The sequence below is a fragment of the Pseudophryne corroboree genome, chromosome 4 (genome assembly GCF_028390025.1).
Source record: "Pseudophryne corroboree isolate aPseCor3 chromosome 4, aPseCor3.hap2, whole genome shotgun sequence".
Taxonomy (NCBI): Eukaryota; Metazoa; Chordata; class Amphibia; order Anura; family Myobatrachidae; genus Pseudophryne; species Pseudophryne corroboree.
In genome coordinates this window covers 62,806,895-62,834,206 of record NC_086447.1, presented here as the reverse complement: position 1 = coordinate 62,834,206, position 27,312 = coordinate 62,806,895, and the positions used below count along the sequence as shown (strand labels likewise).

At 37.9% G+C, this 27,312-nt stretch overlaps 40 non-coding genes across 40 annotated transcripts; all 40 read right to left on the bottom strand.

The window, feature by feature from the left end:
* Nucleotides 1-112: 112 nt before the first annotated feature.
* On the bottom strand, nucleotides 113-184 carry TRNAA-UGC (transfer RNA alanine (anticodon UGC)). Its single transcript has one exon. It is a non-coding gene; the product is annotated as a tRNA-Ala (tRNA).
* An 875-nt stretch (nucleotides 185-1,059) lies between these two features.
* On the bottom strand, nucleotides 1,060-1,131 carry TRNAA-UGC (transfer RNA alanine (anticodon UGC)). Its single transcript has one exon. It is a non-coding gene; the product is annotated as a tRNA-Ala (tRNA).
* Nucleotides 1,132-1,486: 355 nt separating this feature from the next.
* TRNAA-UGC (transfer RNA alanine (anticodon UGC)) lies at nucleotides 1,487-1,558 on the bottom strand. The gene has a single exon. It is a non-coding gene; the product is annotated as a tRNA-Ala (tRNA).
* Nucleotides 1,559-2,433: 875 nt separating this feature from the next.
* Nucleotides 2,434-2,505, bottom strand: TRNAA-UGC (transfer RNA alanine (anticodon UGC)). Its single transcript has one exon. It is a non-coding gene; the product is annotated as a tRNA-Ala (tRNA).
* Nucleotides 2,506-2,859: 354 nt separating this feature from the next.
* Nucleotides 2,860-2,931, bottom strand: TRNAA-UGC (transfer RNA alanine (anticodon UGC)). The gene has a single exon. It is a non-coding gene; the product is annotated as a tRNA-Ala (tRNA).
* An 874-nt stretch (nucleotides 2,932-3,805) lies between these two features.
* TRNAA-UGC (transfer RNA alanine (anticodon UGC)) lies at nucleotides 3,806-3,877 on the bottom strand. The gene has a single exon. It is a non-coding gene; the product is annotated as a tRNA-Ala (tRNA).
* A 354-nt stretch (nucleotides 3,878-4,231) lies between these two features.
* TRNAA-CGC (transfer RNA alanine (anticodon CGC)) lies at nucleotides 4,232-4,303 on the bottom strand. The gene has a single exon. It is a non-coding gene; the product is annotated as a tRNA-Ala (tRNA).
* Nucleotides 4,304-5,178: 875 nt separating this feature from the next.
* On the bottom strand, nucleotides 5,179-5,250 carry TRNAA-UGC (transfer RNA alanine (anticodon UGC)). Its single transcript has one exon. It is a non-coding gene; the product is annotated as a tRNA-Ala (tRNA).
* A 355-nt stretch (nucleotides 5,251-5,605) lies between these two features.
* TRNAA-UGC (transfer RNA alanine (anticodon UGC)) lies at nucleotides 5,606-5,677 on the bottom strand. Its single transcript has one exon. It is a non-coding gene; the product is annotated as a tRNA-Ala (tRNA).
* An 867-nt stretch (nucleotides 5,678-6,544) lies between these two features.
* TRNAA-UGC (transfer RNA alanine (anticodon UGC)) lies at nucleotides 6,545-6,616 on the bottom strand. The gene has a single exon. It is a non-coding gene; the product is annotated as a tRNA-Ala (tRNA).
* Nucleotides 6,617-6,971: 355 nt separating this feature from the next.
* TRNAA-UGC (transfer RNA alanine (anticodon UGC)) lies at nucleotides 6,972-7,043 on the bottom strand. Its single transcript has one exon. It is a non-coding gene; the product is annotated as a tRNA-Ala (tRNA).
* Nucleotides 7,044-7,910: 867 nt separating this feature from the next.
* On the bottom strand, nucleotides 7,911-7,982 carry TRNAA-UGC (transfer RNA alanine (anticodon UGC)). The gene has a single exon. It is a non-coding gene; the product is annotated as a tRNA-Ala (tRNA).
* Nucleotides 7,983-8,337: 355 nt separating this feature from the next.
* On the bottom strand, nucleotides 8,338-8,409 carry TRNAA-CGC (transfer RNA alanine (anticodon CGC)). The gene has a single exon. It is a non-coding gene; the product is annotated as a tRNA-Ala (tRNA).
* Nucleotides 8,410-9,284: 875 nt separating this feature from the next.
* TRNAA-UGC (transfer RNA alanine (anticodon UGC)) lies at nucleotides 9,285-9,356 on the bottom strand. Its single transcript has one exon. It is a non-coding gene; the product is annotated as a tRNA-Ala (tRNA).
* Nucleotides 9,357-9,711: 355 nt separating this feature from the next.
* Nucleotides 9,712-9,783, bottom strand: TRNAA-UGC (transfer RNA alanine (anticodon UGC)). The gene has a single exon. It is a non-coding gene; the product is annotated as a tRNA-Ala (tRNA).
* An 875-nt stretch (nucleotides 9,784-10,658) lies between these two features.
* TRNAA-UGC (transfer RNA alanine (anticodon UGC)) lies at nucleotides 10,659-10,730 on the bottom strand. Its single transcript has one exon. It is a non-coding gene; the product is annotated as a tRNA-Ala (tRNA).
* A 354-nt stretch (nucleotides 10,731-11,084) lies between these two features.
* TRNAA-UGC (transfer RNA alanine (anticodon UGC)) lies at nucleotides 11,085-11,156 on the bottom strand. The gene has a single exon. It is a non-coding gene; the product is annotated as a tRNA-Ala (tRNA).
* An 875-nt stretch (nucleotides 11,157-12,031) lies between these two features.
* TRNAA-UGC (transfer RNA alanine (anticodon UGC)) lies at nucleotides 12,032-12,103 on the bottom strand. Its single transcript has one exon. It is a non-coding gene; the product is annotated as a tRNA-Ala (tRNA).
* Nucleotides 12,104-12,458: 355 nt separating this feature from the next.
* TRNAA-UGC (transfer RNA alanine (anticodon UGC)) lies at nucleotides 12,459-12,530 on the bottom strand. Its single transcript has one exon. It is a non-coding gene; the product is annotated as a tRNA-Ala (tRNA).
* Nucleotides 12,531-13,405: 875 nt separating this feature from the next.
* TRNAA-UGC (transfer RNA alanine (anticodon UGC)) lies at nucleotides 13,406-13,477 on the bottom strand. Its single transcript has one exon. It is a non-coding gene; the product is annotated as a tRNA-Ala (tRNA).
* A 354-nt stretch (nucleotides 13,478-13,831) lies between these two features.
* On the bottom strand, nucleotides 13,832-13,903 carry TRNAA-UGC (transfer RNA alanine (anticodon UGC)). Its single transcript has one exon. It is a non-coding gene; the product is annotated as a tRNA-Ala (tRNA).
* Nucleotides 13,904-14,778: 875 nt separating this feature from the next.
* On the bottom strand, nucleotides 14,779-14,850 carry TRNAA-UGC (transfer RNA alanine (anticodon UGC)). The gene has a single exon. It is a non-coding gene; the product is annotated as a tRNA-Ala (tRNA).
* Nucleotides 14,851-15,205: 355 nt separating this feature from the next.
* On the bottom strand, nucleotides 15,206-15,277 carry TRNAA-UGC (transfer RNA alanine (anticodon UGC)). Its single transcript has one exon. It is a non-coding gene; the product is annotated as a tRNA-Ala (tRNA).
* An 875-nt stretch (nucleotides 15,278-16,152) lies between these two features.
* TRNAA-UGC (transfer RNA alanine (anticodon UGC)) lies at nucleotides 16,153-16,224 on the bottom strand. Its single transcript has one exon. It is a non-coding gene; the product is annotated as a tRNA-Ala (tRNA).
* A 355-nt stretch (nucleotides 16,225-16,579) lies between these two features.
* Nucleotides 16,580-16,651, bottom strand: TRNAA-UGC (transfer RNA alanine (anticodon UGC)). Its single transcript has one exon. It is a non-coding gene; the product is annotated as a tRNA-Ala (tRNA).
* Nucleotides 16,652-17,526: 875 nt separating this feature from the next.
* On the bottom strand, nucleotides 17,527-17,598 carry TRNAA-UGC (transfer RNA alanine (anticodon UGC)). The gene has a single exon. It is a non-coding gene; the product is annotated as a tRNA-Ala (tRNA).
* A 355-nt stretch (nucleotides 17,599-17,953) lies between these two features.
* On the bottom strand, nucleotides 17,954-18,025 carry TRNAV-CAC (transfer RNA valine (anticodon CAC)). Its single transcript has one exon. It is a non-coding gene; the product is annotated as a tRNA-Val (tRNA).
* An 875-nt stretch (nucleotides 18,026-18,900) lies between these two features.
* On the bottom strand, nucleotides 18,901-18,972 carry TRNAA-UGC (transfer RNA alanine (anticodon UGC)). The gene has a single exon. It is a non-coding gene; the product is annotated as a tRNA-Ala (tRNA).
* Nucleotides 18,973-19,327: 355 nt separating this feature from the next.
* Nucleotides 19,328-19,398, bottom strand: TRNAA-UGC (transfer RNA alanine (anticodon UGC)). The gene has a single exon. It is a non-coding gene; the product is annotated as a tRNA-Ala (tRNA).
* An 875-nt stretch (nucleotides 19,399-20,273) lies between these two features.
* Nucleotides 20,274-20,345, bottom strand: TRNAA-UGC (transfer RNA alanine (anticodon UGC)). The gene has a single exon. It is a non-coding gene; the product is annotated as a tRNA-Ala (tRNA).
* Nucleotides 20,346-20,700: 355 nt separating this feature from the next.
* TRNAA-CGC (transfer RNA alanine (anticodon CGC)) lies at nucleotides 20,701-20,772 on the bottom strand. The gene has a single exon. It is a non-coding gene; the product is annotated as a tRNA-Ala (tRNA).
* Nucleotides 20,773-21,647: 875 nt separating this feature from the next.
* TRNAA-UGC (transfer RNA alanine (anticodon UGC)) lies at nucleotides 21,648-21,719 on the bottom strand. Its single transcript has one exon. It is a non-coding gene; the product is annotated as a tRNA-Ala (tRNA).
* A 355-nt stretch (nucleotides 21,720-22,074) lies between these two features.
* Nucleotides 22,075-22,145, bottom strand: TRNAA-UGC (transfer RNA alanine (anticodon UGC)). Its single transcript has one exon. It is a non-coding gene; the product is annotated as a tRNA-Ala (tRNA).
* Nucleotides 22,146-23,020: 875 nt separating this feature from the next.
* Nucleotides 23,021-23,092, bottom strand: TRNAA-UGC (transfer RNA alanine (anticodon UGC)). The gene has a single exon. It is a non-coding gene; the product is annotated as a tRNA-Ala (tRNA).
* Nucleotides 23,093-23,447: 355 nt separating this feature from the next.
* Nucleotides 23,448-23,519, bottom strand: TRNAA-UGC (transfer RNA alanine (anticodon UGC)). The gene has a single exon. It is a non-coding gene; the product is annotated as a tRNA-Ala (tRNA).
* Nucleotides 23,520-24,394: 875 nt separating this feature from the next.
* Nucleotides 24,395-24,466, bottom strand: TRNAA-UGC (transfer RNA alanine (anticodon UGC)). Its single transcript has one exon. It is a non-coding gene; the product is annotated as a tRNA-Ala (tRNA).
* Nucleotides 24,467-24,821: 355 nt separating this feature from the next.
* On the bottom strand, nucleotides 24,822-24,892 carry TRNAA-UGC (transfer RNA alanine (anticodon UGC)). Its single transcript has one exon. It is a non-coding gene; the product is annotated as a tRNA-Ala (tRNA).
* Nucleotides 24,893-25,767: 875 nt separating this feature from the next.
* On the bottom strand, nucleotides 25,768-25,839 carry TRNAA-UGC (transfer RNA alanine (anticodon UGC)). Its single transcript has one exon. It is a non-coding gene; the product is annotated as a tRNA-Ala (tRNA).
* A 355-nt stretch (nucleotides 25,840-26,194) lies between these two features.
* On the bottom strand, nucleotides 26,195-26,266 carry TRNAA-UGC (transfer RNA alanine (anticodon UGC)). Its single transcript has one exon. It is a non-coding gene; the product is annotated as a tRNA-Ala (tRNA).
* Nucleotides 26,267-27,141: 875 nt separating this feature from the next.
* TRNAA-UGC (transfer RNA alanine (anticodon UGC)) lies at nucleotides 27,142-27,213 on the bottom strand. Its single transcript has one exon. It is a non-coding gene; the product is annotated as a tRNA-Ala (tRNA).
* Nucleotides 27,214-27,312: the final 99 nt, after the last annotated feature.

Below are 27,312 nucleotides of genomic sequence, written 5' to 3'. Positions count from 1 at the left end.
TTTTTCATAGTTTGATTGAAACTTTTCCAATTTCTCTAGAGTTTTTTTTAATGCATTTGTTGATCTGGAGAGGTTACATAGAGTTAAGAAAGAATCTACATTTTGCAAAACATGGAGATGCCGGGGATTGAACCCGGGGCCTCATACATGCAAAGCATGCGCTCTACCACTGAGCTACATCCCCTGTGAAAAAGTATGGCACTCATTCGATTGCAGCTTTTCATTGTACTTAAGTTCTACTATTTTCTAGTGTTCTAAGGGTCATCTCCGAGTATATAGCAATAAAAACCATTAGACTTTGCCAGAGTTCAAGGACACCATAATTTCCACAGCTGATGAGGATGCAAGTAGATGATCATTCCACACTTTAAATTGCTGTTAGACTTCTTCACCGGAGTCTTGGTTATCAACAGAATCCCCTACCTTATGTAATGAATGGCATGGATATTGATCAAGTATTGCCAAGTAGAGGACAGTCTTACATTCTGTTTTATCAGCAGTGTCAGAACTTGGAAGAAGGGCACATAGGATGCAGGCTATGACTGCCTCCTGGGCATTGCTGACTAAGGCTTCACCAGGTATTTTGTACAGAGTTGATATGTGTTTATCTTTTCATGCATTGATTGATCACTAATTACTTGACATTCAAGCCCAAATCCATCCTCCATAGGTTCACAATGTGTTTAAAGATGTCTGTCCTTCTTAATCAATTAGTTTTGCTGTATCGTGTGATTTGTTCTTTTATGAAACTACTGCTTTTATAGTACATTTCCCAGTGAAATTAAAACTCTGTTTCATAATTACCATATACTTGACATCAGTGTTTGGAGAATGTCAGTAGGTATGATATGGTAACTGCTGGTTAAATAAGGAAACACAGTATCCACAGAATATAATCTACCACTGAGCTACATCACATTTAATAGAATGATCAATTATTTTTTATAATTGGTGTTAATTCTTGCCCATTACTGTAGAGTGCATTCATGCATTTGTTGGTCTTGGGCTCTTCTGAAGAGGTTACATACAGATAAGTAAGAATCTATATTTTTCAAAACATGGAGATGCCGGGGATTGAACCCAGGGCCTCATACATGCAAAGCATGCGCTCTACCACTGAGCTACATCCCCTCTGAGTTGGTGTGTTTTGATACCGAGCGATTGCTGTTCTGCATAGTACTCAAGTTCTACTACTTCCACTGTTCTAAGGTTAAACTCAGAGCACGGAGCAAAGATAACAATTATACCTTGCTGTATAGATTTCAAGGATACTGTAGGTATCATATGATAACTTTTATTTCAATGAGGAAACACAGATTCTGGGGAATATAATCTACCACTGAGCAACATCACATTTTATAGACTGGTCAATAATTTTTCATAGTTTGATTGAAACTTTTCCAATTTCTCTAGAGTTTTTTTTAATGCATTTGTTGATCTGGAGAGGTTACATAGAGTTAAGAAAGAATCTACATTTTGCAAAACATGGAGATGCCGGGGATTGAACCCGGGGCCTCATACATGCAAAGCATGCGCTCTACCACTGAGCTACATCCCCTGTGAAAAAGTATGGCACTCATTCGATTGCAGCTTTGCATTGTACTTAAGTTCTACTATTTTCTAGTGTTCTAAGGGTCATCTCCGAGTATATAGCAATAAAAACCATTACACTTTGCCAGAGTTCAAGGATACCATAATTTCCACAGCTGATGAGGATGCAAGTAGATGATCATTCCACACTTTAAATTACTGTTAGACTTCTTCACCGGAGTCTGGGTTATCATCAGAATCCCCTACCTTATGTAATGAATGGCATGGATATTGATCAAGTATTGCCAAGTAGAGGACAGTCTTACATTCTGTTTTATCAGCAGTGTCAGAACTTGGAAGAAGGGCACATAGTATGCAGGCTATGACTGCCTCCTGGGCATTGCTGACTAAGGCTTCACCAGGTATTTTGTACAGAGTTGATATGTGTTTATCTTTTCATGCATTGATTGATCACTAATTACTTGACATTCAAGCCCAAATCCATCCTCCATAGGTTCACAATGTGTTTAAAGATGTCTGTCCTTCTTAATCAATTAGTTTTGCTGTATCGTGTGATTTGTTCTTTTATGAAACTACTGCTTTTATAGTACATTTCCCAGTGAAATTAAAACTCTGTTTCATAATTACCATATACTTGACATCAGTGTTTGGAGAATGTCAGTAGGTATGATATGGTAACTGCTGGTTAAATAAGGAAACACAGTATCCACAGAATATAATCTACCACTGAGCTACATCACATTTAATAGAATGATCAATTATTTTTTATAATTGGTGTTAATTCTTGCCCATTACTGTAGAGTGCATGCATGCATTTGTTGGTCTTGGGCTCTTCTGAAGAGGTTACATACAGATAAGTAAGAATCTATATTTTTCAAAACATGGAGATGCCGGGGATTGAACCCGGGGCCTCATACATGCAAAGCATGCGCTCTACCACTGAGCTACATCCCCTCTGAGTTGGTGTGTTTTGATACCGAGCGATTGCTGTTCTGCATAGTACTCAAGTTCTACTACTTCCACTGTTCTAAGGTTAAACTCAGAGCACGGAGCAAAGATAACAATTATACCTTGCTGTATAGATTTCAAGGATACTGTAGGTATCATATGATAACTTTTATTTCAATGAGGAAACACAGATTCTGGGGAATATAATCTACCACTGAGCAACATCACATTTTATAGACTGGTCAATAATTTTTCATAGTTTGATTGAAACTTTTCCAATTTCTCTAGAGTTTTTTTAATGCATTTGTTGATCTGGAGAGGTTACATAGAGTTAAGAAAGAATCTACATTTTGCAAAACATGGAGATGCCGGGGATTGAACCCGGGGCCTCATACATGCAAAGCATGCGCTCTACCACTGAGCTACATCCCCTGTGAAAAAGTATGGCACTCATTCGATTGCAGCTTTGCATTGTACTTAAGTTCTACTATTTTCTAGTGTTCTAAGGGTCATCTCCGAGTATATAGCAATAAAAACCATTACACTTTGCCAGAGTTCAAGGATACCATAATTTCCACAGCTGATGAGGATGCAAGTAGATGATCATTCCACACTTTAAATTACTGTTAGACTTCTTCACCGGAGTCTGGGTTATCATCAGAATCCCCTACCTTATGTAATGAATGGCATGGATATTGATCAAGTATTGCCAAGTAGAGGACAGTCTTACATTCTGTTTTATCAGCAGTGTCAGAACTTGGAAGAAGGGCACATAGTATGCAGGCTATGACTGCCTCCTGGGCATTGCTGACTAAGGCTTCACCAGGTATTTTGTACAGAGTTGATATGTGTTTATCTTTTCATGCATTGATTGATCACTAATTACTTGACATTCAAGCCCAAATCCATCCTCCATAGGTTCACAATGTGTTTAAAGATGTCTGTCCTTCTTAATCAATTAGTTTTGCTGTATCGTGTGATTTGTTCTTTTATGAAACTACTGCTTTTATAGTACATTTCCCAGAGAAATTAAAACTCTGTTTCATAATTACCATATACTTGACATCAGTGTTTGGAGAATGTCAGTAGGTATGATATGGTAAATGCTGGTTAAATAAGGAAACACAGTATCCACAGAATATAATCTACCACTGAGCTACATCACATTTAATAGAATGATCAATTATTTTTTATAATTGGTGTTAATTCTTGCCCATTACTGTAGAGTGCATTCATGCATTTTTGGTCTTGGGCTCTTCTGAAGAGGTTACATACAGATAAGTAAGAATCTATATTTTGCAAAACATGGAGATGCCGGGGATTGAACCCGGGGCCTCATACATGCAAAGCATGCGCTCTACCACTGAGCTACATCCCCTCTGAGTTGGCGTGTTTTGAAACCGAGCGATTGCTGTTCTGCATAGTACTCAAGTTCTACTACTTCCACTGTTCTAAGGTTAAACTCAGAGCACGGAGCAAAGACAACAATTATACCTTGCTGTATAGATTTCAAGGATACTGTAGGTATCATATGATAACTTTTATTTCAAAGAGGAAACACAGATTCTGGGGAATATAATCTACCACTGAGCAACATCACATTTTATAGACTGGTCAATAATTTTTCATAGTTTGATTGAAACTTTTCCAATTTCTCTAGAGTTTTTTTAATGCATTTGTTGATCTGGAGAGGTTACATAGAGTTAAGAAAGAATCTACATTTTGCAAAACATAGAGATGCTGGGGATTGAACCCGGAGCCTCAAACATGCGAAGCATGCGCTCTACCACTGAGCTACATCCCCTGTGAAAAAGTGTGGTACTCATTCGATTGCAGCTTTGCATTGTACTCAAGTTCTACTATTTTCTAGTGTTCTAAGGGTCATCTCCGAGTATAAAGCAATAAAAACCATTACACTTTGCCAGAGTTCAAGGACACCATAATTTCCACAGCTGATGAGGATGCAAGTAGATGATCATTCCACACTTTAAATTGCTGTTAGACTTCTTCACCGGAGTCTGGGTTATCATCAGAATCCCCTACCTTATGTAATGAATGGCATGGATATTGATCAAGTATTGCCAAGTAGAGGACAGTCTTACATTCTGTTTTATCAGCAGTGTCAGAACTTGGAAGAAGGGCACATAGTATGCAGGCTATGACTGCCTCCCAGGCATTGCTGACTAAGGCTTCACCAGGTATTTTGTACAAAGTTGATATGTGTTTATCTTTTCATGCATTGATTGATCACTAATTACTTGACATTCAAGCCCAAATCCATACTCCATAGGTTCACAATGTGTTTAAAGATGTCTGTCCTTCTTAATCAATTAGTTTTGCTGTATCGTGTGATTTGTTCTTTTATGAAACTACTGCTTTTATAGTACATTTCCCAGTGAAATTAAAACTCTGTTTCATAATTCCCATATACTTGACATCAGTGTTTGGAGAATGTCAGTAGGTATGATATGGTAACTGCTGGTTAAATAAGGAAACACAGTATCCACAGAATATAATCTACCACTGAGCTACATCACATTTAATAGAATTATCAATTATTTTTTATAATTGGTGTTAATTCTTGCCCATTACTGTAGAGTGCATTCATGCATTTGTTGGTCTTGGGGTCTTCTGAAGAGGTTACATACAGATAAGTAAGAATCTATATTTTGCAAAACATGGAGATGCCGGGGATTAAACCCAGGGCCTCATACATGCAAAGCATGCACTCTACCACTGAGCTACATCCCCTCTGAGTTGGTGTGTTTTGATACGGAGCGATTGCTGTTCTGCATAGTACTCAAGTTCTACTACTTCCACTGTTCTAAGGTTAAACTCAGAGCACGGAGCAAAGATAACAATTATACCTTGCTGTATAGATTTCAAAGATACTGTTGGTATCATATGATAACTTTTATTTCAATGAGGAAACACAGATTCTGGGGAATATAATCTTCCACTGAGCAACATCACATTTTATAGACTGGTCAATAATTTTTCATAGTTTGATTGAAACTTTTCCAATTTCTCTAGAGTTTTTTTTAATGCATTTGTTGATCTGGAGAGGTTACATAGAGTTAAGAAAGAATCTACATTTTGCAAAACATGGATATGCCGGGGATTGAACCCGGGGCCTCATACATGCACAGCATGCGCTCTACCACTGAGCTACATCCCCTGTAAAAAAGTGTGGCACTCATTTGATTGCAGCTATGCATTGTACTTAAGTTCTACTATTTTCTAGTGTTCTAAGGGTCATCTCCGAGTATAAAGCAATAAAAACCATTACACTTTGCCAGAGTTCAAGGACACCATAATTTCCACAGCTGATGAAGATGCAAGTAGATGATCATTCCACACTTTAAATTGCTGTTAGACTTCTTCATCGGAGTCTGGGTTATCATCAGAATCCCCTACCTTATGTAATGAATGGCATGGATATTGATCAAGTATTGCCAAGTAGAGGACAGTCTTACATTCTGTTTTATCAGCAGTGTCAGAACTTGGAAGAAGGGCACATAGTATGCAGGCTATGACTGCCTCCTGGGCATTGCTGACTAAGGCTTCACCAGGTATTTTGTACAGAGTTGATATGTGTTTATCTTTTCATGCATTGATTGATCACTAATTACTTGACATTCAAGCCCAAATCCATCCTCCATAGGTTCACAATGTGTTTAAAGATGTCTGTCCTTCTTAATCAATTAGTTTTGCTGTATCGTGTGATTTGTTCTTTTATGAAACTACTGCTTTTATAGTACATTTCCCAGTGAAATTAAAACTCTGTTTCATAATTACCATATACTTGACATCAGTGTTTGGAGAATGTCAGTAGGTATGATATGGTAACTGCTGGTTAAATAAGGAAACACAGTATCCACAGAATATAATCTACCACTGAGCTACATCACATTTAATAGAATGATCAATTATTTTTTATAATTGGTGTTAATTCTTGCCCATTACTGTAGAGTGCATTCATTGGTCTTGGGCTCTTCTGAAGAGGTTACATACAGATAAGTAAGAATCTATATTTTGCAAAACATGGAGATGCCGGGGATTGAACCCGGGGCCTCATACATGCAAAGCATACGCTCTACCACTGAGCTACATCCCCTCTGAGTTGACGTGTTTTGAAACCGAGCGATTGCTGTTCTGCATAGTACTCAAGTTCTACTACTTCCACTGTTCTAAGGTTAAACTCAGAGCATGGAGCAAAGATAACAATTATACCTTGCTGTATAGATTTCAAGGATACTGTAGGTATCATATGATAACTTTTATTTCAATGAGGAAACACAGATTCTGGGGAATATAATCTACCACTGAGCAACATCACATTTTATAGACTGGTCAATAATTTTTCATAGTTTGATTGAAACTTTTCCAATTTCTCTAGAGTTTTTTTTAATGCATTTGTTGATCTGGAGAGGTTACATAGAGTTAAGAAAGAATCTACATTTTGCAAAACATGGAGATGCCGGGGATTGAACCCGGGGCCTCATACATGCAAAGCATGCGCTCTACCACTGAGCTACATCCCCTGTGAAAAAGTATGGCACTCATTCGATTGCAGCTTTGCATTGTACTTAAGTTCTACTATTTTCTAGTGTTCTAAGGGTCATCTCCGAGTGTATAGCAATAAAAACCATTAGACTTTGCCAGAGTTCAAGGACACCATAATTTCCACAGCTGATGAGGATGCAAGTAGATGATCATTCCACACTTTAAATTGCTGTTAGACTTCTTCACCGGAGTCTGGGTTATCATCAGAATCCCCTACCTTATGTAATGAATGGCATGGATATTGATCAAGTATTGCCAAGTAGTTGACAGTCTTACATTCTGTTTTATCAGCAGTGTCAGAACTTGGAAGAAGGGCACATAGGATGCAGGCTATGACTGCCTCCTGGGCATTGCTGACTAAGGCTTCACCAGGTATTTTGTACAGAGTTGATATGTGTTTATCTTTTCATGCATTGATTGATCACTAATTACTTGACATTCAAGCCCAAATCCATCCTCCATAGGTTCACAATGTGTTTAAAGATGTCTGTCCTTCTTAATCAATTAGTTTTGCTGTATCTTGTGATTTGTTCTTTTATGAAACTACTGCTTTTATAGTACATTTCCCAGTGAAATTAAAACTCTGTTTCATAATTACCATATACTTGACATCAGTGTTTGGAGAATGTCAGTAGGTATGATATGGTAACTGCTGGTTAAATAAGGAAACACAGTATCCACAGAATATAATCTACCACTGAGCTACATCACATTTAATAGAATGATCAATTATTTTTTATAATTGGTGTTAATTCTTGCCCATTACTGTAGAGTGCATTCATTGGTCTTGGGCTCTTCTGAAGAGGTTACATACAGATAAGTAAGAATCTATATTTTGCAAAACATGGAGATGCCGGGGATTGAACCCGGGGCCTCATACATGCAAAGCATACGCTCTACCACTGAGCTACATCCCCTCTGAGTTGGCGTGTTTTGAAACCGAGCGATTGCTGTTCTGCATAGTACTCAAGTTCTACTACTTCCACTGTTCTAAGGTTAAACTCAGAGCACGGAGCAAAGATAACAATTATACCTTGCTGTATAGATTTCAAGGATACTGTAGGTATCATATGATAACTTTTATTTCAATGAGGAAACACAGATTCTGGGGAATATAATCTACCACTGAGCAACATCACATTTTATAGACTGGTCAATAATTTTTCATAGTTTGATTGAAACTTTTCCAATTTCTCTAGAGTTTTTTTTAATGCATTTGTTGATCTGGAGAGCTTACATAGAGTTAAGAAAGAATCTACATTTTGCAAAACATGGAGATGCCGGGGATTGAACCCGGGGCCTCATTCATGCGAAGCATGCGCTCTACCACTGAGCTACATCCCCTGTGAAAAAGTGTGGTACTCATTCGATTGCAGCTTTGCATTGTACTTAAGTTCTACTATTTTCTAGTGTTCTAAGGGTCATCTCCGAGTATATAGCAATAAAAACCATTAGACTTTGCCAGAGTTCAAGGACACCATAATTTCCACAGCTGATGAGGATGCAAGTAGATGATCATTCCACACTTTAAATTGCTGTTAGACTTCTTCACCGGAGTCTGGGTTATCATCAGAATCCCCTACATTATGTAATGAATGGCATGGATATTGATCAAGTATTGCCAAGTAGAGGACAGTCTTACATTCTGTTTTATCAGCAGTGTCAGAACTTGGAAGAAGGGCACATAGGATGCAGGCTATGACTGCCTCCTGGGCATTGCAGACTAAGGCTTCACCAGGTAATTTGTACAGAGTTGATATGTGTTTATCTTTTCATGCATTGATTGATCACTAATTACTTGACATTCAAGCCCAAATCCATCCTCGATAGGTTCACAATGTGTTTAAAGATGTCTGTCCTTCTTAATCAATTAGTTTTGCTGTATCTTGTGATTTGTTCTTTTATGAAACTACTGCTTTTATAGTACATTTCCCAGTGAAATTAAAACTCTGTTTCATAATTACCATATACTTGACATCAGTGTTTGGAGAATGTCAGTAGGTATGATATGGTAACTGCTGGTTAAATAAGGAAACACAGTATCCACAGAATATAATCTACCACTGAGCTACATCACATTTAATAGAATGATCAATTATTTTTTAGAATTGGTGTTAATTCTTGCCCATTACTGTAGAGTGCATTCATGCATTTGTTGGTCTTGGGCTCTTCTGAAGAGGTTACATACAGATAAGTAAGAATCTATATTTTGCAAAACATGGAGATGCCGGGGATTGAACCCAGGGCCTCATACATGCAAAGCATGCGCTCTACCACTGAGCTACATCCCCTCTGAGTTGGTGTGTTTTGATACCGAGCGATTGCTGTTCTGCATAGTACTCAAGTTCTACTACTTCCACTGTTCTAAGGTTAAACTCAGAGCACGGAGCAAAGATAACAATTATACCTTGCTGTATAGATTTCAAGGATACTGTAGGTATCATATGATAACTTTTATTTCAATGAGGAAACACAAATTCTGGGGAATATAATCTACCACTGAGCAACATCACATTTTATAGACTGGTCAATAATTTTTCATAGTTTGATTGAAACTTTTCCAATTTCTCTAGAGTTTTTTTTAATGCATTTGTTGATCTGGAGAGGTTACATAGAGTTAAGAAAGAATCTACATTTTGCAAAACATGGAGATGCCGGGGATTGAACCCGGGGCCTCATACATGCAAAGCATGCGCTCTACCACTGAGCTACATCCCCTGTGAAAAAGTATGGCACTCATTCGATTGCAGCTTTGCATTGTACTTAAGTTCTACTATTTTCTAGTGTTCTAAGGGTCATCTCCGAGTGTATAGCAATAAAAACCATTAGACTTTGCCAGAGTTCAAGGACACCATAATTTCCACAGCTGATGAGGATGCAAGTAGATGATCATTCCACACTTTAAATTGCTGTTAGACTTCTTCACCGGAGTCTGGGTTATCATCAGAATCCCCTACCTTATGTAATGAATGGCATGGATATTGATCAAGTATTGCCAAGTAGAGGACAGTCTTACATTCTGTTTTATCAGCAGTGTCAGAACTTGGAAGAAGGGCACATAGGATGCAGGCTATGACTGCCTCCTGGGCATTGCTGACTAAGGCTTCACCAGGTATTTTGTACAGAGTTGATATGTGTTTATCTTTTCATGCATTGATTGATCACTAATTACTTGACATTCAAGCCCAAATCCATCCTCCATAGGTTCACAATGTGTTTAGAGATGTCTGTCCTTCTTAATCAATTAGTTTTGCTGTATCGTGTGATTTGTTCTTTTATGAAACTACTGCTTTTATAGTACATTTCCCAGTGAAATTAAAACTCTGTTTCATAATTACCATATACTTGACATCAGTGTTTGGAGAATGTCAGTAGGTATGATATGGTAACTGCTGGTTAAATAAGGAAACACAGTATCCACAGAATATAATCTACCACTGAGCTACATCACATTTAATAGAATGATCAATTATTTTTTATAATTGGTGTTAATTCTTGCCCATTACTGTAGAGTGCATTCATGCATTTGTTGGTCTTGGGCTCTTCTGAAGAGGTTACATACAGATAAGTAAGAATCTATATTTTTCAAAACATGGAGATGCCGGGGATTGAACCCGGACCCTCATACATGCAAAGCATGCGCTCTACCACTGAGCTACATCCCCTCTGAGTTGGTGTGTTTTGATACCGAGCGATTGCTGTTCTGCATAGTACTCAAGTTCTACTACTTCCACTGTTCTAAGGTTAAACTCAGAGCACGGAGCAAAGATAACAATTATACCTTGCTGTATAGATTTCAAGGATACTGTAGGTATCATATGATAACTTTTATTTCAATGAGGAAACACAGATTCTGGGGAATATAATCTACCACTAAGCAACATCACATTTTATAGACTGGTCAATAATTTTACATAGTTTGATTGAAACTTTTCCAATTTCTCTAGAGTTTTTTTAATGCATTTGTTGATCTGGAGAGGTTACGTAGAGTTAAGAAAGAATCTACATTTTGCAAAACATGGAGATGCCGGGGATTGAACCCGGGGCCTCATACATGCAAAGCATGCGCTCTACCACTGAGCTACATCCCCTGTGAAAAAGTATGGCACTCATTCGATTGCAGCTTTGCATTGTACTTAAGTTCTACTATTTTCTAGTGTTCTAAGGGTCATCTCCGAGTATAAAGCAATAAAAACCATTACACTTTGCCAGAGTTCAAGGACACCATAATTTCCACATCTGATGAAGATGCAAGTAGATGATCATTCCACACTTTAAATTGCTGTTAGACTTCTTCACCGGAGTCTGGGTTATCATCAGAATCCCCTACCTTATGTAATAAATGGCATGGATATTGATCAAGTATTGCCAAGTAGAGGACAGTCTTACATTCTGTTTTATCAGCAGTGTCAGAACTTGGAAGAAGGGCACATAGTATGCAGGCTATGACTGCCTCCTGGGCATTGCTGACTAAGGCTTCACCAGGTATTTTGTACAGAGTTGATATGTGTTTATCTTTTCATGCATTGATTGATCACTAATTACTTGACATTCAAGCCCAAATCCATCCTCCATAGGTTCACAATGTGTTTAGAGATGTCTGTCCTTCTTAATCAATTAGTTTTGCTGTATCGTGTGATTTGTTCTTTTATGAAACTACTGCTTTTATAGTACATTTCCCAGTGAAATTAAAACTCTGTTTCATAATTACCATATACTTGACATCAGTGTTTGGAGAATGTCAGTAGATATGATATGGTAACTGCTGGTTAAATAAGGAAACACAGTATCCACAGAATATAATCTACCACTGAGCTACATCACATTTAATAGAATGATCAATTATTTTTTATAATTGGTGTTAATTCTTGCCCATTACTGTAGAGTGCATTCATGCATTTGTTGGTCTTGGGCTCTTCTGAAGAGGTTACATACAGATAAGTAAGAATCTATATTTTGCAAAACATGGAGATGCCGGGGATTGAACCCGGGGCCTCATACATGCAAAGCATGCGCTCTACCACTGAGCTACATCCCCTCTGAGTTGGCGTGTTTTGAAACCGAGCGATTGCTGTTCTGCATAGTACTCAAGTTCTACTACTTCCACTGTTCTAAGGTTAAACTCAGAGCACGGAGCAAAGATAACAATTATACCTTGCTGTATAGATTTCAAGGATACTGTAGGTATCATATGATAACTTTTATTTCAATGAGGAAACACAGATTCTGGGGAATATAATCTACCACTGAGCAACATCACATTTTATAGACTGGTCAATAATTTTTCATAGTTTGATTGAAACTTTTCCAATTTCTCTAGAGTTTTTTTTAATGCATTTGTTGATCTGGAGAGGTTACATAGAGTTAAGAAAGAATCTACATTTTGCAAAACATGGAGATGCCGGGGATTGAACCCAGGGCCTCATACATGCAAAGCATGCGCTCTACCACTGAGCTACATCCCCTGTGAAAAAGTATGGCACTCATTCGATTGCAGCTTTGCATTGTACTTAAGTTCTACTATTTTCTAGTGTTCTAAGGGTCATCTCCGAGTGTATAGCAATAAAAACCATTGGACTTTGCCAGAGTTCAAGGACACCATAATTTCCACAGCTGATGAGGATGCAAGTAGATGATCATTCCACACTTTAAATTGCTGTTAGACTTCTTCACCGGAGTCTGGGTTATCATCAGAATCCCCTACCTTATGTAATGAATGGCATGGATATTGATCAAGTATTGCCAAGTAGAGGACAGTCTTACATTCTGTTTTATCAGCAGTGTCAGAACTTGGAAGAAGGGCACATAGGATGCAGGCTATGACTGCCTCCTGGGCATTGCTGACTAAGGCTTCACCAGGTATTTTGTACAGAGTTGATATGTGTTTATCTTTTCATGCATTGATTGATCACTAATTACTTGACATTCAAGCCCAAATCCATCCTCCATAGGTTCACAATGTGTTTAGAGATGTCTGTCCTTCTTAATCAATTAGTTTTGCTGTATCGTGTGATTTGTTCTTTTATGAAACTACTGCTTTTATAGTACATTTCCCAGTGAAATTAAAACTCTGTTTCATAATTACCATATACTTGACATCAGTGTTTGGAGAATGTCAGTAGGTATGATATGGTAACTGCTGGTTAAATAAGGAAACACAGTATCCACAGAATATAATCTACCACTGAGCTACATCACATTTAATAGAATGATCAATTATTTTTTATAATTGGTGTTAATTCTTGCCCATTACTGTAGAGTGCATTCATGCATTTGTTGGTCTTGGGCTCTTCTGAAGAGGTTACATACAGATAAGTAAGAATCTATATTTTTCAAAACATTGAGATGCTGGGGATTGAACCCGGACCCTCATACATGCAAAGCATGCGCTCTACCACTGAGCTACATCCCCTCTGAGTTGGTGTGTTTTGATACCGAGCGATTGCTGTTCTGCATAGTACTCAAGTTCTACTACTTCCACTGTTCTAAGGTTAAACTCAGAGCACGGAGCAAAGATAACAATTATACCTTGCTGTATAGATTTCAAGGATACTGTAGGTATCATATGATAACTTTTATTTCAATGAGGAAACACAGATTCTGGGGAATATAATCTACCACTAAGCAACATCACATTTTATAGACTGGTCAATAATTTTACATAGTTTGATTGAAACTTTTCCAATTTCTCTAGAGTTTTTTTAATGCATTTGTTGATCTGGAGAGGTTACATAGAGTTAAGAAAGAATCTACATTTTGCAAAACATGGAGATGCCGGGGATTGAACCCGGGGCCTCATACATGCAAAGCATGCGCTCTACCACTGAGCTACATCCCCTGTGAAAAAGTATGGCACTCATTCGATTGCAGCTTTGCATTGTACTTAAGTTCTACTATTTTCTAGTGTTCTAAGGGTCATCTCCGAGTATAAAGCAATAAAAACCATTACACTTTGCCAGAGTTCAAGGACACCATAATTTCCACATCTGATGAAGATGCAAGTAGATGATCATTCCACACTTTAAATTGCTGTTAGACTTCTTCACCGGAGTCTGGGTTATCATCAGAATCCCCTACCTTATGTAATAAATGGCATGGATATTGATCAAGTATTGCCAAGTAGAGGACAGTCTTACATTCTGTTTTATCAGCAGTGTCAGAACTTGGAAGAAGGGCACATAGTATGCAGGCTATGACTGCCTCCTGGGCATTGCTGACTAAGGCTTCACCAGGTATTTTGTACAGAGTTGATATGTGTTTATCTTTTCATGCATTGATTGATCACTAATTACTTGACATTCAAGCCCAAATCCATCCTCCATAGGTTCACAATGTGTTTAGAGATGTCTGTCCTTCTTAATCAATTAGTTTTGCTGTATCGTGTGATTTGTTCTTTTATGAAACTACTGCTTTTATAGTACATTTCCCAGTGAAATTAAAACTCTGTTTCATAATTACCATATACTTGACATCAGTGTTTGGAGAATGTCAGTAGATATGATATGGTAACTGCTGGTTAAATAAGGAAACACAGTATCCACAGAATATAATCTACCACTGAGCTACATCACATTTAATAGAATGATCAATTATTTTTTATAATTGGTGTTAATTCTTGCCCATTACTGTAGAGTGCATTCATGCATTTGTTGGTCTTGGGCTCTTCTGAAGAGGTTACATACAGATAAGTAAGAATCTATATTTTGCAAAACATGGAGATGCCGGGGATTGAACCCGGGGCCTCATACATGCAAAGCATGCGCTCTACCACTGAGCTACATCCCCTCTGAGTTGGCGTGTTTTGAAACCGAGCGATTGCTGTTCTGCATAGTACTCAAGTTCTACTACTTCCACTGTTCTAAGGTTAAACTCAGAGCACGGAGCAAAGATAACAATTATACCTTGCTGTATAGATTTCAAGGATACTGTAGGTATCATATGATAACTTTTATTTCAATGAGGAAACACAGATTCTGGGGAATATAATCTACCACTGAGCAACATCACATTTTATAGACTGGTCAATAATTTTTCATAGTTTGATTGAAACTTTTCCAATTTCTCTAGAGTTTTTTTTAATGCATTTGTTGATCTGGAGAGGTTACATAGAGTTAAGAAAGAATCTACATTTTGCAAAACATGGAGATGCCGGGGATTGAACCCGGGGCCTCATACATGCAAAGCATGCGCTCTACCACTGAGCTACATCCCCTGTGAAAAAGTATGGCACTCATTCGATTGCAGCTTTGCATTGTACTTAAGTTCTACTATTTTCTAGTGTTCTAAGGGTCATCTCCGAGTATAAAGCAATAAAAACCATTACACTTTGCCAGAGTTCAAGGACACCATAATTTCCACATCTGATGAAGATGCAAGTAGATGATCATTCCACACTTTAAATTGCTGTTAGACTTCTTCACCGGAGTCTGGGTTATCATCAGAATCCCCTACCTTATGTAATAAATGGCATGGATATTGATCAAGTATTGCCAAGTAGAGGACAGTCTTACATTCTGTTTTATCAGCAGTGTCAGAACTTGGAAGAAGGGCACATAGTATGCAGGCTATGACTGCCTCCTGGGCATTGCTGACTAAGGCTTCACCAGGTATTTTGTACAGAGTTGATATGTGTTTATCTTTTCATGCATTGATTGATCACTAATTACTTGACATTCAAGCCCAAATCCATCCTCCATAGGTTCACAATGTGTTTAGAGATGTCTGTCCTTCTTAATCAATTAGTTTTGCTGTATCGTGTGATTTGTTCTTTTATGAAACTACTGCTTTTATAGTACATTTCCCAGTGAAATTAAAACTCTGTTTCATAATTACCATATACTTGACATCAGTGTTTGGAGAATGTCAGTAGATATGATATGGTAACTGCTGGTTAAATAAGGAAACACAGTATCCACAGAATATAATCTACCACTGAGCTACATCACATTTAATAGAATGATCAATTATTTTTTATAATTGGTGTTAATTCTTGCCCATTACTGTAGAGTGCATTCATGCATTTGTTGGTCTTGGGCTCTTCTGAAGAGGTTACATACAGATAAGTAAGAATCTATATTTTGCAAAACATGGAGATGCCGGGGATTGAACCCGGGGCCTCATACATGCAAAGCATGCGCTCTACCACTGAGCTACATCCCCTCTGAGTTGGCGTGTTTTGAAACCGAGCGATTGCTGTTCTGCATAGTACTCAAGTTCTACTACTTCCACTGTTCTAAGGTTAAACTCAGAGCACGGAGCAAAGATAACAATTATACCTTGCTGTATAGATTTCAAGGATACTGTAGGTATCATATGATAACTTTTATTTCAATGAGGAAACACAGATTCTGGGGAATATAATCTACCACTGAGCAACATCACATTTTATAGACTGGTCAATAATTTTTCATAGTTTGATTGAAACTTTTCCAATTTCTCTAGAGTTTTTTTTAATGCATTTGTTGATCTGGAGAGGTTACATAGAGTTAAGAAAGAATCTACATTTTGCAAAACATGGAGATGCCGGGGATTGAACCCGGGGCCTCATACATGCAAAGCACGCGCTCTACCACTGAGCTACATCCCCTATGAAAAAGTACGGCACTCATTCGATTGCAGCTTTGCATTGTACTTAAGTTCTACTATTTTCTAGTGTTCTAAGGGTCATCTCCGAGTGTATAGCAATAAAAACCATTAGACTTTGCCAGAGTTCAAGGACACCATAATTTCCACAGCTGATGAGGATGCAAGTAGATGATCATTCCACACTTTAAATTGCTGTTAGACTTCTTCACCGGAGTCTGGGTTATCATCAGAATCCCCTACCTTATGTAATGAATGGCATGGATATTGATCAAGTATTGCCAAGTAGAGGACAGTCTTACATTCTGTTTTATCAGCAGTGTCAGAACTTGGAAGAAGGGCACATAGGATGCAGGCTATGACTGCCTCCTGGGCATTGCTGACTAAGGCTTCACCAGGTATTTTGTACAGAGTTGATATGTGTTTATCTTTTCATGCATTGATTGATCACTAATTACTTGACATTCAAGCCCAAATCCATCCTCCATAGGTTCACAATGTGTTTAGAGATGTCTGTCCTTCTTAATCAATTAGTTTTGCTGTATCGTGTGATTTGTTCTTTTATGAAACTACTGCTTTTATAGTACATTTCCCAGTGAAATTAAAACTCTGTTTCATAATTACCATATACTTCACATCGGTGTTTGGAGAATGTCAGTAGGTATGATATGGAAACTGCTGGTTAAATAATGAAACACAGTATCCACAGAATATAATCTACCACTGAGCTACATCACATTTAATAGAATGATCAATTATTTTTTATAATTGGTGTTTATTCTTGCCCATTACTGTAGAGTGCATTCATGCATTTGTTGGTCTTGGGCTCTTCTGAAGAGGTTACATACAGATAAGTAAGAATCTATATTTTTCAAAACATGGAGATGCCGGGGATTGAACCCGGGCCCTCATACATGCAAAGCATGCGCTCTACCACTGAGCTACATCCCCTCTGAGTTGGTGTGTTTTGATACCGAGCGATTGCTGTTCTGCATAGTACTCAAGTTCTACTACTTCCACTGTTCTAAGGTTAAACTCAGAGCACGGAGCAAAGATAACAATTATACCTTGCTGTATAGATTTCAAGGATACTGTAGGTATCATATGATAACTTTTATTTCAATGAGGAAACACAGATTCTGGGGAATATAATCTACCACTAAGCAACATCACATTTTATAGACTAGTCAATAATTTTACATAGTTTGATTGAAACTTTTCCAATTTCTCTAGAGTTTTTTTTAATGCATTTGTTGATCTGGAGAGGTTACATAGAGTTAAGAATGAATCTACATTTTGCAAAACATGGAGAAGCTGGGAATTGAACCCAGGGTCTCATACATGTGAAGCATGCGCTATACCACTGAGCTACATCCCCTGTGAAAAAGTGTGGTACTCATTCGATTGCAGCTTTGCATTGTACTCAAGTTCTACTATTTTCTAGTGTTCTAAGGGTCATCTCCGAGTATAAAGCAATAAAAACCATTACACTTTGCCAGAGTTCAAGGACACCATAATTTCCACAGCTGATGAGGATGCAAGTAGATGATCATTCCACACTTTAAATTGCTGTTAGACTTCTTCACCGGAGTCTGGGTTATCATCAGAATCCCCTACCTTATGTAATGAATGGCATGGATATTGATCAAGTATTGCCAAGTAGAGGACAGTCTTACATTCTGTTTTATCAGCAGTGTCAGAACTTGGAAGAAGGGCACATAGTATGCAGGCTATGACTGCCTCCTGGGCATTGCTGACTAAGGCTTCACCAGGTATTTTGTACAGAGTTGATATGTGTTTATCTTTTCATGCATTGATTGATCACTAATTACTTGACATTCAAGCCCAAATCCATCCTCCATAGGTTCACAATGTGTTTAAAGATGTCTGTCCTTCTTAATCAATTAGTTTTGCTGTATCGTGTGATTTGTTCTTTTATGAAACTACTGCTTTTATAGTATATTTCCCAGTGAAATTAAAACTCTGTTTCATAATTACCATATACTTGACATCAGTTTTTGGAGAATGTCAGTAGGTATGATATGGTAACTGCTGGTTAAATAAGGAAACACAGTATCCACAGAATATAATCTACCACTGAGCTACATCACATTTAATAGAATGATCAATTATTTTTTATAATTGGTGTTAATTCTTGCCCATTACTGTAGAGTGCATTCATGCATTTGTTGGTCTTGGGCTCTTCTGAAGAGGTTACATACAGATAAGTAAGAATCTATATTTTGCAAAACATGGCGATGCCGGGGATTGAACCCGGGGCCTCATACATGCAAAGCATGCGCTCTACCACTGAGCTACATCCCCTCTGAGTTGGTGTGTTTTGATACCGAGCGATTGCTGTTCTGCATAGTACTCAAGTTCTACTACTTCCACTGTTCTAAGGTTAAACTCAGAGCACGGAGCAAAGATAACAATTATACCTTGCTGTATAGATTTCAAGGATACTGTAGGTATCATATGATAACTTTTATTTCAATGAGGAAACACAGATTCTGGGGAATATAATCTACCACTGAGCAACATCACATTTTATAGACTGGTCAATAATTTTTCATAGTTTGATTGAAACTTTTCCAATTTCTCTAGAGTTTTTTTTTATGCATTTGTTGATCTGGAGAGGTTACATAGAGTTAAGAAAGAATCTACATTTTGCAAAACATGGAGATGCCAGGGATTGAACCCGGGGCTCATACATGCAAAGCATGTGCTCTACCACTGAGCTACATCCGCTGTGAAAAAGTATGGCACTCATTCGATTGCAGCTTTGCATTGTACTTAAGTTTTACTATTTTCTAGTGTTCTAAGGGTCATCTCCGAGTATAAAGCAATAAAAACCATTACACTTTGCCAGAGTTCAAGGACACCATAATTTCCACAGCTGATGAAGATGCAAGTAGATGATCATTCCACACTTTAAATTGCTGTTAGACTTCTTCACCGGAGTCTGGGTTATCATCAGAATCCCCTACCTTATGTAATGAATGGCATGGATATTGATCAAGTATTGCCAAGTAGAGGACAGTCTTACATTCTGTTTTATCAGCAGTGTCAGAACTTGGAAGAAGGGCACATAGTATGCAGGCTATGACTGCCTCCTGGGCATTGCTGACTAAGGCTTCACCAGGTATTTTGTACAGAGTTGATATGTGTTTATCTTTATATGCATTGATTGATCACTAATTACTTGACATTCAAGCCCAAATCCATCCTCCATAGGTTCACAATGTGTTTAAAGATGTCTGTCCTTCTTAATCAATTAGTTTTGCTGTATCGTGTGATTTGTTCTTTTATGAAACTACTGCTTTTATAGTACATTTCCCAGTGAAATTAAAACTCTGTTTCATAATTACCATATACTTGACATCAGTGTTTGGAGAATGTCAGTAGGTATGATATGGTAACTGCTGGTTAAATAAGGAAACACAGTATCCACAGAATATAATCTACCACTGAGCTACATCACATTTAATAGAATGATCAATTATTTTTTATAATTGGTGTTAATTCTTGCCCATTACTGTAGAGTGCATTCATGCATTTGTTGGTCTTGGGCTCTTCTGAAGAGGTTACATACAGATAAGTAAGAATCTATATTTTGCAAAACATGGAGATGCCGGGGATTGAACCCGGGGCCTCATACATGCAAAGCATGCGCTCTACCACTGAGCTACATCCCCTCTGAGTTGGCGTGTTTTGAAACCGAGCGATTGCTGTTCTGCATAGTACTCAAGTTCTACTACTTCCACTGTTCTAAGGTTAAACTCAGAGCACGGAGCAAAGATAACAATTATACCTTGCTGTATAGATTTCAAGGATACTGTAGGTATCATATGATAACTTTTATTTCAATGAGGAAACACAGATTCTGGGGAATATAATCTACCACTAAGCAACATCACATTTTATAGACTGGTCAATAATTTTTCATAGTTTGATTGAAACTTTTCCAATTTCTCTAGAGTTTTTTTTAATGCATTTGTTGATCTGGAGAGGTTACATAGAGTTAAGAAAGAATCTACATTTTGCAAAACATGGAGATGCTGGGGATTGAACCCAGTGCCTCATACATGCGAAGCATGCGCTCTACCACTGAGCTACATACCCTGTGAAAAAGTGTGGTACTCATTCGATTGCAGCTTTGCATTGTATTCAAGTTCTACTATTTTCTAGTGTTCTAAGGGTCATCTCCGAGTATAAAGCAATAAAAACCATTACACTTTGCCAGAGTTCAAGGACACCATAATTTCCACAGCTGATGAGGATGCAAGTAGATGATCATTCCACACTTTAAATTGCTGTTAGACTTCTTCACCGGAGTCTGGGTTATCATCAGAATCCCCTACCTTATGTAATGAATGGCATGGATATTGATCAAGTATTGCCAAGTAGAGGACAGTCTTACATTCTGTTTTATCAGCAGTGTCAGAACTTGGAAGAAGGGCACATAGGATGCAGGCTATGACTGCCTCCTGGGCATTGCTGACTAAGGCTTCACCAGGTATTTTGTACAGAGTTGATATGTGTTTATCTTTTCATGCATTGATTGATCACTAATTACTTGACATTCAAGCCCAAATCCATCCTCCATAGGTTCACAATGTGTTTAAAGATGTCTGTCCTTCTTAATCAATTAGTTTTGCTGTATCGTGTGATTTGTTCTTTTATGAAACTACTGCTTTTATAGTACATTTCCCAGTGAAATTAAAACTCTGTTTCATAATTACCATATACTTGACATCAGTGTTTGGAGAATGTCAGTAGGTATGATATGGTAACTGCTGGTTAAATAAGGAAACACAGTATCCACAGAATATAATCTACCACTGAGCTACATCACATTTAATAGAATGATCAATTATTTTTTATAATTGGTGTTAATTCTTGCCCATTACTGTAGAGTGCATTCATGCATTTGTTGGTCTTGGGCTCTTCTGAAGAGGTTACATACAGATAAGTAAGAATCTATATTTTGCAAAACATGGAGATGCCGGGGATTGAACCCAGGGCCTCATACATGCAAAGCATGCGCTCTACCACTGAGCTACATCCCCTCTGAGTTGGTGTGTTTTGATACCGAGCGATTGCTGTTCTGCATAGTACTCAAGTTCTACTACTTCCACTGTTCTAAGGTTAAACTCAGAGCACGGAGCAAAGATAACAATTATACCTTGCTGTATAGATTTCAAGGATACTGTAGGTATCATATGATAACTTTTATTTCAATGAGGAAACACAGATTCTGGGGAATATAATCTACCACTGAGCAACATCACATTTTATAGACTGGTCAATAATTTTTCATAGTTTGATTGAAACTTTTCCAATTTCTCTAGAGTTTTTTTTAATGCATTTGTTGATCTGGAGAGGTTACATAGAGTTAAGAAAGAATCTACATTTTGCAAAACATGGAGATGCCGGGGATTGAACCCGGGGCTCATACATGCAAAGCATGCGCTCTACCACTGAGCTACATCCCCTGTGAAAAAGTACAGCACTCATTCGATTGCAGCTTTGCATTGTACTTAAGTTCTACTATTTTCTAGTGTTCTAAGGGTCATCTCCGAGTATAAAGCAATAAAAACCATTACACTTTGCCAGAGTTCAAGGACACCATAATTTCCACAGCTGATGAAGATGCAAGTAGATGATCATTCCACACTTTAAATTGCTGTTAGACTTCTTCACCGGAGTCTGGGTTATCATCAGAATCCCCTACCTTATGTAATGAATGGCATGGATATTGATCAAGTATTGCCAAGTAGAGGACAGTCTTACATTCTGTTTTATCAGCAGTGTCAGAACTTGGAAGAAGGGCACATAGTATGCAGGCTATGACTGCCTCCTGGGCATTGCTGACTAAGGCTTCACCAGGTATTTTGTATAGAGTTGATATGTGTTTATCTTTTCATGCATTGATTGATCACTAATTACTTGACATTCAAGCCCAAATCCATCCTCCATAGGTTCACAATGTGTTTAAAGATGTCTGTCCTTCTTAATCAATTAGTTTTGCTGTATCGTGTGATTTGTTCTTTTATGAAACTACTGCTTTTATAGTACATTTCCCAGTGAAATTAAAACTCTGTTTCATAATTACCATATACTTGACATCAGTGTTTGGAGAATGTCAGTAGGTATGATATGGTAACTGCTGGTTAAATAAGGAAACACAGTATCCACAGAATATAATCTACCACTGAGCTACATCACATTTAATAGAATGATCAATTATTTTTTATAATTGGTGTTAATTCTTGCCCATTACTGTAGAGTGCATTCATGCATTTGTTGGTCTTGGGCTCTTCTGAAGAGGTTACATACAGATAAGTAAGAATCTATATTTTGCAAAACATGGGGATGCCGGGGATTGAACCCGGGGCCTCATACATGCAAAGCATGCGCTCTACCACTGAGCTACATCCCCTCTGAGTGGGTGTGTTTTGATACCGAGCGATTGCTGTTCTGCATAGTACTCAAGTTCTACTACTTCCACTGTTCTAAGGTTAAACTCAGAGCACGGAGCAAAGATAACAATTATACCTTGCTGTATAGATTTCAAGGATACTGTAGGTATCATATGATAACTTTTATTTCAATGAGGAAACACAGATTCTGGGGAATATAATCTACCACTGAGCAACATCACATTTTATAGACTGGTCAATCATTTTTCATAGTTTGATTGAAACTTTTCCAATTTCTCTAGAGTTTTTTTTAATGCATTTGTTGATCTGGAGAGGTTACATAGAGTTAAGAAAGAATCTACATTTTGCAAAACATGGAGATGCCGGGGATTGAACCCGGGGCCTCATACATGCAAAGCATGCGCTCTACCACTGAGCTACATCCCCTATGAAAAAGTATGGCACTCATTCGATTGCAGCTTTGCATTGTACTTAAGTTCTACTATTTTCTAGTGTTCTAAGGGTCATCTCCGAGTATATAGCAATAAAAACCATTACACTTTGCCAGAGTTCAAGGACACCATAATTTCCACAGCTGATGAGGATGCAAGTAGATGATCATTCCACACTTTAAATTGCTGTTAGACTTCTTCACCGGAGTCTGGGTTATCATCAGAATCCCCTACCTTATGTAATGAATGGCATGGATATTGATCAAGTATTGCCAAGTAGAGGACAGTCTTACATTCTGTTTTATCAGCAGTGTCGGAACTTGGAAGAAGGGCACATAGGATGCAGGCTATGACTGCCTCCTGGGCATTGCTGACTAAGGCTTCACCAGGTATTTTGTACAGAGTTGATATGTGTTTATCTTTTCATGCATTGATTGATCACTAATTACTTGACATTCAAGCCCAAATCCATCCTCCATAGGTTCACAATGCGTTTAAAGATGTCTGTCCTTCTTAATCAATTAGTTTTGCTGTATCGTGTGATTTGTTCTTTTATGAAACTACTGCTTTTATAGTATATTTCCCAGTGAAATTAAAACTCTGTTTCATAATTACCATATACTTGACATCAGTGTTTGGAGAATGTCAGTAGGTATGATATGGTAACTGCTGGTTAAATAAGGAAACACAGTATCCACAGAATATAATCTACCACTGAGCTACATCACATTTAATAGAATGATCAATTATTTTTTATAATTGGTGTTAATTCTTGCCCATTACTGTAGAGTGCATTCATGCATTTGTTGGTCTTGGGCTCTTCTGAAGAGGTTACATACAGATAAGTAAGAATCTATATTTTGCAAAACATGGAGATGCCGGGGATTGAACCCAGGGCCTCATACATGCAAAGCATGCGCTCTACCACTGAGCTACATCCCCTCTGAGTTGGTGTGTTTTGATACCGAGCGATTGCTGTTCTGCATAGTACTCAAGTTCTACTACTTCCACTGTTCTAAGGTTAAACTCAGAGCACGGAGCAAAGATAACAATTATACCTTGCTGTATAGATTTCAAGGATACTGTAGGTATCATATGATAACTTTTATTTCAATGAGGAAACACAGATTCTGGGGAATATAATCTACCACTGAGCAACATCACATTTTATAGACTGGTCAATAATTTTTCATAGTTTGATTGAAACTTTTCCAATTTCTCTAGAGTTTTTTTTAATGCATTTGTTGATCTGGAGAGGTTACATAGAGTTAAGAAAGAATCTACATTTTGCAAAACATGGAGATGCCGGGGATTGAACCCGGGGCTCATACATGCAAAGCATGCGCTCTACCACTGAGCTACATCCCCTGTGAAAAAGTACAGCACTCATTCGATTGCAGCTTTGCATTGTACTTAAGTTCTACTATTTTCTAGTGTTCTAAGGGTCATCTCCGAGTATAAAGCAATAAAAACCATTACACTTTGCCAGAGTTCAAGGACACCATAATTTCCACAGCTGATGAAGATGCAAGTAGATGATCATTCCACACTTTAAATTGCTGTTAGACTTCTTCACCGGAGTCTGGGTTATCATCAGAATCCCCTACCTTATGTAATGAATGGCATGGATATTGATCAAGTATTGCCAAGTAGAGGACAGTCTTACATTCTGTTTTATCAGCAGTGTCAGAACTTGGAAGAAGGGCACATAGTATGCAGGCTATGACTGCCTCCTGGGCATTGCTGACTAAGGCTTCACCAGGTATTTTGTATAGAGTTGATATGTGTTTATCTTTTCATGCATTGATTGATCACTAATTACTTGACATTCAAGCCCAAATCCATCCTCCATAGGTTCACAATGTGTTTAAAGATGTCTGTCCTTCTTAATCAATTAGTTTTGCTGTATCGTGTGATTTGTTCTTTTATGAAACTACTGCTTTTATAGTACATTTCCCAGTGAAATTAAAACTCTGTTTCATAATTACCATATACTTGACATCAGTGTTTGGAGAATGTCAGTAGGTATGATATGGTAACTGCTGGTTAAATAAGGAAACACAGTATCCACAGAATATAATCTACCACTGAGCTACATCACATTTAATAGAATGATCAATTATTTTTCATAATTGGTGTTAATTCTTGCCCATTACTGTAGAGTGCATTCATGCATTTGTTGGTCTTGGGCTCTTCTGAAGAGGTTACATACAGATAAGTAAGAATCTATATTTTGCAAAACATGGGGATGCCGGGGATTGAACCCGGGGCCTCATACATGCAAAGCATGCGCTCTACCACTGAGCTACATCCCCTCTGAGTGGGTGTGTTTTGATACCGAGCGATTGCTGTTCTGCATAGTACTCAAGTTCTACTACTTCCACTGTTCTAAGGTTAAACTCAGAGCACGGAGCAAAGATAACAATTATACCTTGCTGTATAGATTTCAAGGATACTGTAGGTATCATATGATAACTTTTATTTCAATGAGGAAACACAGATTCTGGGGAATATAATCTACCACTGAGCAACATCACATTTTATAGACTGGTCAATCATTTTTCATAGTTTGATTGAAACTTTTCCAATTTCTCTAGAGTTTTTTTTAATGCATTTGTTGATCTGGAGAGGTTACATAGAGTTAAGAAAGAATCTACATTTTGCAAAACATGGAGATGCCGGGGATTGAACCCGGGGCCTCATACATGCAAAGCATGCGCTCTACCACTGAGCTACATCCCCTATGAAAAAGTATGGCACTCATTCGATTGCAGCTTTGCATTGTACTTAAGTTCTACTATTTTCTAGTGTTCTAAGGGTCATCTCCGAGTATATAGCAATAAAAACCATTACACTTTGCCAGAGTTCAAGGACACCATAATTTCCACAGCTGATGAGGATGCAAGTAGATGATCATTCCACACTTTAAATTGCTGTTAGACTTCTTCACCGGAGTCTGGGTTATCATCAGAATCCCCTACCTTATGTAATGAATGGCATGGATATTGATCAAGTATTGCCAAGTAGAGGACAGTCTTACATTCTGTTTTATCAGCAGTGTCGGAACTTGGAAGAAGGGCACATAGGATGCAGGCTATGACTGCCTCCTGGGCATTGCTGACTAAGGCTTCACCAGGTATTTTGTACAGAGTTGATATGTGTTTATCTTTTCATGCATTGATTGATCACTAATTACTTGACATTCAAGCCCAAATCCATCCTCCATAGGTTCACAATGCGTTTAAAGATGTCTGTCCTTCTTAATCAATTAGTTTTGCTGTATCGTGTGATTTGTTCTTTTATGAAACTACTGCTTTTATAGTATATTTCCCAGTGAAATTAAAACTCTGTTTCATAATTACCATATACTTGACATCAGTGTTTGGAGAATGTCAGTAGGTATGATATGGTAACTGCTGGTTAAATAAGGAAACACAGTATCCACAGAATATAATCTACCACTGAGCTACATCACATTTAATAGAATGATCAATTATTTTTTATAATTGGTGTTAATTCTTGCCCATTACTGTAGAGTGCATTCATGCATTTGTTGGTCTTGGGCTCTTCTGAAGAGGTTACATACAGATAAGTAAGAATCTATATTTTGCAAAACATGGAGATGCCGGGGATTGAACCCAGGGCCTCATACATGCAAAGCATGCGCTCTACCACTGAGCTACATCCCCTCTGAGTTGGTGTGTTTTGATACCGAGCGATTGCTGTTCTGCATAGTACTCAAGTTCTACTACTTCCACTGTTCTAAGGTTAAACTCAGAGCACGGAGC